Consider the following 6,281-nt stretch of genomic DNA (forward strand, 5'->3'; position numbering starts at 1 on the left):
CTAGATTATTTTTTTTTCTTCTGCAAAGACCCGCGAAAGACAACACCCTGAGATGGGCCAACGCGATGATGATGCTGATGATAATGACGTATTTTAATGGCGCAAGGGCAGATGTGGCCAAAGTGCACCATGTCATCGGGTATTTTCGTCTATTCAAAGGGAAAGTCAGAGGCCAGTTTGACGAGCATTTCACTCCCGATAAGCCGAGCATCAGACCAGGGAAAAACTTGTACCCATGGTAATCGAATTACTCACCTCCCGCATGCGAGGCCTATGCTCAAACCAATTTAGGTCACCACTGCGGTTGATTGCACAACGTCTGATAGACAAAAAAAAAAGCGAGGTGATGAGCTCCTAGTTGCGTTAAAACGAGAGAAGAAGTGTTCGGAAAGATACGCAATCCGCGAACCTGAGTTCGGAACCCTGCCGGACCGCACCGGACAGAAAAAAAGACGCTGCTACATGCACCACAACCTTGCCACAGATGTCGACCTCGATCATACTGCAGCAGCCGCGGGTGCCGCCAACTTTCCATGGCTCCCCTGGCGATCACCCCGAAGAATGGTGGGGCTAATTTGAGTGCGTGGCATCATTCAACAATTGGGATGACGCAGCGATAATTGGACACGTATTGGTCTCACTGCATGACTCAGCACGTACGTCGTACGAAAACCACGTTCAGCACAATAGCCAAACGGGCGAGTTGGTGGTACGAGACTGCCAATTTTGTTTTCCTTCATTGCCTTACTGTGATATCCTCTACAAACACCCGTCCCGATTAACACGAGAGATTATGGAAGCATATCACATGAGGAAAAAAACAAGGTTATGTGTCAGTAAGCCATCTATTTCATTGTATGACAGTGAGGTTGCATTCCTCGATGCCACGTAGAAACTTGGGTTTTGTCTATGTACTAGCTGATAAGTTGGCCGCTTTTACTATAAATAAATTTCAGTTGTGAGTCAGCGCTTGTCCTGTGTTTTCTTCCACTCTGTCCGCGTCGTTGCGCTGTTTGCCACCAAGAAAACCACGTGTCGTCCCTAACGACATGGGGGCTATTCAAGACGGAACTTTTCTATGTATTCGATCGCCAGTGTCGTGAGGAAAGAAAGAGCCAAACGACTCCTCGAGTCCAGGATCCAGCTTCCGAACGAGCCCGTACGCGGTGACGTTGAAGAGATGAAGCGCTTTTTTCGCCGCGCCGACCCCGATATGATCTAGGAAAAGAAAGTTTAGTTTTTAATGCGCGGCGTAAAAGATCAACTCTTTGGCAGCCTCGTCCGCCAGTCGCCGCAGACAGTCGAGGAATTCATGCAAGAAGCCTGCACGATTGAGAAGACCCTCGACGTCCGGACTCGGTAGTACAGCCGCCCTGCTAATGTCTTTGCAATTCGTCCCGACACGGCGACCACCACGAGCGACAACTTGCGGGAAGTTGTACGCACCTGAACTGCAGCACCTGAACTGCAGCCGGTGGAGGTGAAAGGGAAATGATAGCGAGAAGTATAGAGAGGAGCGATAGCAAGAAAGGACAGGGGAGAGTTTTGTACACTATTTACAAAATATATAAAGCAATCAAGTTCGCGCCGCTTGCGCCAATGTCCAGGCCCTGTTCGAAAATAAGTGCGCGCGAGCGGCCACTGCGCACAGTTATTTACAGGAAAGAAATAAACTGTATGTACATAGCCTCGCGCACGTAGCGTCCTGTCTCGAACTAGTCGCGCGCGTGGCACACTGCACAGGCGGCTGGGGTGGGGCGCCGGGCCGTGTACCTCCCGCCGCAGCACCCACGGAGCGTCCATGTCACGCGTGCACTACCGTGCGAAGAGCAAGCGGGAAGTCAAGCCCGCCTGCTCGATGAACGCACAGACGCTCACCATTGTTCTGTCACGGGTGCGCGCACTGCAGCCCTGCGGCCACAGGAGCGCCTCGAGACTGTCCGGGATGATTCCCAGCGCACCGCGAGCATCTCGCGACGTGGCACTGCAGAAGCGGTGCAGGGAAGCAGCATGTGCTCCAATGTCTCCACTGCACCGCAGTCACGGCACGCGTAGCTCGACGAAAGTCCGTGGCGCACCCGTGCTTCCCCGGGCCACACGCAGCCGACGCGCACTCGGATGATCATCGCGCGCTGGAGGCGCGACAATGAACGCGGGCCGACGACATAAATGCGCTCTCCTCGCGCGATGCGATGGTACTTGTGTTGCTGACGGAGGTGATCGTAGATGACCGCACGCACGTCTTCCAGGGCGAGTGGTTCGTCGCTGGGAGGTAGTTGATGTGCGGCGTTGGCGAGCTCGTCGGCTTGCTCGTTGCCGCAGTGACCGGGCCCGCACTGCACGCGAATACTGCATCTATGCTCCGCGAGACGCTCAGTGCGCTCGCGTATCGCGCACAGGAACAGGGTGCCACGGCCGGGAGTCTGCGGGCGACTAAGGGCGGCACGGGATGGATGGATGGATGGATGGATGGATGGATGGATGGATGGATGGATGGATGGATGGATGGATGGATGGATGGATGCATGGATGGATGGATGGATGATGGATGGATGGATGGATGGATGGATGGATGGATGGATGGATGGATGGATGGATGGATGGATGGATGGATGGATGGATTGATGGGTGGATGGATGGATGGATGTATTGATGGATTGATGGATTGATGGATGGATGGATGGATGGATGGATGGATGGATGGATGGATGGATGGATGGATGCATGGATGGATGGATGGATGGATGGATGGATGGATGGATGGATGGATGGATGGATGGATGCATGGATGGATGGATGGATGGATGGATGGATGGATGGATGGATGGATGGATGGATGGATGCATGGATGGATGGATGGATGGATGGATGGATGGATGGATGGATGCATGGATGGATGGATGCATGGATGGATGGATGGATGGATGGATGGATGGATGCATGGATGGATGGATGGATGGATGGATGGATGGATGGATGGATGGATGGATGGATGCATGGATGGATGGATGGATGGATGGATGGATGGATGGATGGATGGATGGATGGATGGATGGATGGATGGATGCATGGATGGATGGATGGATGGATGGATGGATGGATGGATGGATGGATGCATGGATGGATGGATGGATGGATGGATGGATGGATGGATGGATGGATGGATGGATGGATGGATGGATGCATGGATGCATGGATGGATGGATGGATGGATGGATGGATGGATGGATGGATGGATGGATGGATGCATGGATGGATGGATGGATGGATGGATGGATGGATGGATGGATGGATGGATGGATGGATGGATGGATGGATAAGGCTGAACCCTTTAAATCAAGCGGTTGTTCAAGCCACCTAGCCATGACATGAAATTTTACTCTTGTCTTGATTTTAGCCACCAATCAGATAACCTTCGCGCAGCACACACAGCAGAGCACACCTGGGCGGCGGCGGAGTAAGGGTGGGCACCAGGTCCAAGCCCAGGTGAAGACCCAGTAGCTTCGCCGTTGTTTAAGAGCCCAGGTAATTAAGCCACTCTTTGCTGGCGGTGCAGCTGCAGGGCGGGGATGGTGGCCGCTGCGGCGAGCGAGCAGCTTTGGGTCGCCACGGAGCCGTCAATGTGTACAAGAAGATGGCCACGTAGATGCTCGCAGATGACGGCTCCGGCTATAGCTGCTGCACAGCACATAGTGGCGTGCTGCGTTTTCCCGCGATGCCGACGATCTCTCGCTGTACCTCCGTCGTGAGGGGCCAGGGGGAGCAGAGGCCACAGGGGGGCGTAGTGCGCGTCAGCTGGTCATAGTCCTGCAATGCCGCGCCCATTCTCGAGCGCGGGTTTAACCGAAGGCGCTGCAGGAGCGCCCCGCCGCCTGGTGCGCGGTGAAGGCGGTCGATGTGATGCAGCGAGTGCTGCGTGGCCTGCAGTTGCAGTGGCCACGCGCCTGCCTCGGCCAGTGTCGCCTCGCGTTGCGAGTTTCCGGGTAGGCCGAGGCATGTTCGCAGCGCTTTGCGATGCTGCACCTCCTTCCACGATGGTTTGCGCACCGTGACGAGGAGTAGCGCGTAGAGTATCGCCCCTAAGGCTGCAGCGTTGTAGAGGCGCAACGCAGCCTCCTGGGAGATCCCCTGGCCTCGGGCGGTGAGCTTGTGCACGGCGGCGGTAGTCCTCTTCGTCTGCTGGCAGGCCTTGGTCGCCGCGGGGCGGAAGGAGAGGCGCTGGTCCATGTCCAGGCCGAGGCACCGCACGGAGACCTCGTTGGGGATTTTGAAGTACACTGACTTCCTTGAGACTTCGGCCGCCCCTATGCGCCGGTGGGTGCAATCTTCCGGGCTCCCTTCGTCCGCTAATTTGCCTCCGGCGCGGCCCGGGCCACCTTCGCCCAGTGTGTCTAAAAGGTGTATCCAGACGACGGCCACTGCCCTCCTCCGCTGCGCTGCTCGACGCTTGGTGTCGCCGCAGTTGAACCAGTCTCGACTCGCTGAAAACCGAGTTCATGTAAACACGCAGTCGTTGAGTTGAGCTGACCTTGCACAGCTCGTTCCCCTGACTCGACCCTCGCTTTCGGGTTCATGTAAACGAGCCTCCTGGCTCTCGCACGATTGCGACTGGCCTTCTTCACTGCGTTTTCTATGCGTGGTGGCACACGCCACACATAGTCGGCAGCTGCCGTCTCGGCTGGAGCAACATCCCTCCTTTTGGCAAGGGCAGTGTCCGTTGGCGTCTGTAACTCCCTCCCGAACACCAGGAAAGCCGGCGTGAAGCCCGTACAGCGGTTTTCGCTCGTTCGCAGTGCGAAGGTGATGGCGTCGAGGTGCTCGTCCCAGTCGCTGTGCGTCCGCGCGTATGCCCCGAGCAATGATTTCACATCGCGATTGCGACGCTCTGTCACATTGGACTGTGAGTGATAGCACGTCGTTTTCTGCTGCCGTACTCCCATTGCTGCGCATGCGTCACGAAAAACCTTTGACGTGAAGTACGATGCACTGTCGGTGATCAACCGGTCGGGGAATCCAAAATGGCAGAGTAATCCTGAGATTTTCACCAGGATCTCCTTCGTATAGTGGCTTTTTCGCAATGGGCAGTTCAGTGATCCCGCTGAAGTGGCAAGTGATCACTATAGCACAAATCTGTGCCCACTTTTGCTGCGCGGCGGCGGTCCGATCAGGTCGCACGCCACGATTTCCCACGGCTTTGTGCTCACGATCGGCTGAAGCAAGCCGGGTGGCCTTCCCCCTCTTGGCTTTCTCTCTTGCCAGACATGGCAGGTTTGTACGTGTTTGCGTGCTTCAACCTTCATTCCAGGCCAGGTAGCGAACCGACATGGTTTCTTCCATGTCTTTGGCGCGCTCCCTTGGCCGTCCGCATCGTGTTAATGCTGCATCACAGCTTGCCTGAGCTGATGCGGGATGACGGCTTTGAAGCACTCGTTTGAGTCTTCTTTGTCTGACACGTATTTCAGCAAAGCTCCATCGACATCAAGCAGGAAACTCTCCAGTTCACCCGCAGCACTGTAAGCTGCACTACAGCTCGCGCCTACCGCGTTCCCTTCGGTTCCCGGTTACCTGCAGTTCTCGGGCGCCCTTTGGCTAGATTCGTCGGGCGATCTGGGGAGGGGGGGAGGATAACAAAATGATTAGGCGACGGGCTGCGGCGATAAGCAGAGAGCACTCTTGCAAAGATAACAGATCGAGCACTGGGGCAATATGATACTCGGTGGCAGAGTAGAATGCCAACGTGGTCAAGTCCACGTTAGGTTTGGTTTAGTTTGGTTTCGTTTATGGGGATTTAACATCCCAAAGCGACTCGGGCTATGAAGGACGCCGTACCGAAGGGCTCCGGAAACTTCGACCACCCGGGGTTCTTTAACGTGCACTGACATTGCACAGTACGCGGGCATCTAGAATTTCGCCTCCATCGAATTACGACCGCTCGACCGGAATCGAACCCGCGTCGTTCGGGTCAGCAGCCGAGCGCCGTAACCACTGAGCCAACGGAAGTCCACATTACTTCAAGCTAGAAATAGTCGGGCCAATTCCGGCATTGTGTTGCTCAGCCAAAATTTGCAGCAGGCACAATTCGTCCAAAAATAATTGTCCTGTCCGCTGAAAACTTGCAAGCCATAACGGAAGCCTGCCGTAGTGTTATAAAAAAGGCCATGTCATTGGCAACGTGCAATAGGAGCTGTAGAACCATCCGGCAGTCGTGGCCGAGTGGTTAAGGCGATGGACTCGAAATCCATTGGGGTCTCCCCGCACAGGTTCGAATCCTGTCGGCTGCG

At 55.4% G+C, this 6,281-nt stretch overlaps 1 non-coding gene across 1 annotated transcript; it reads left to right on the forward strand.

Annotated features, from left to right (window-relative positions):
- Positions 1 to 6,199: 6,199 nt before the first annotated feature.
- Positions 6,200 to 6,281, forward strand: TRNAS-CGA (transfer RNA serine (anticodon CGA)). Its single transcript has one exon. It is a non-coding gene; the product is annotated as a tRNA-Ser (tRNA).

The sequence above is a fragment of the Amblyomma americanum genome, chromosome 11 (assembly GCF_052857255.1).
Source record: "Amblyomma americanum isolate KBUSLIRL-KWMA chromosome 11, ASM5285725v1, whole genome shotgun sequence".
NCBI classification, from domain to species: Eukaryota; Metazoa; Arthropoda; class Arachnida; order Ixodida; family Ixodidae; genus Amblyomma; species Amblyomma americanum.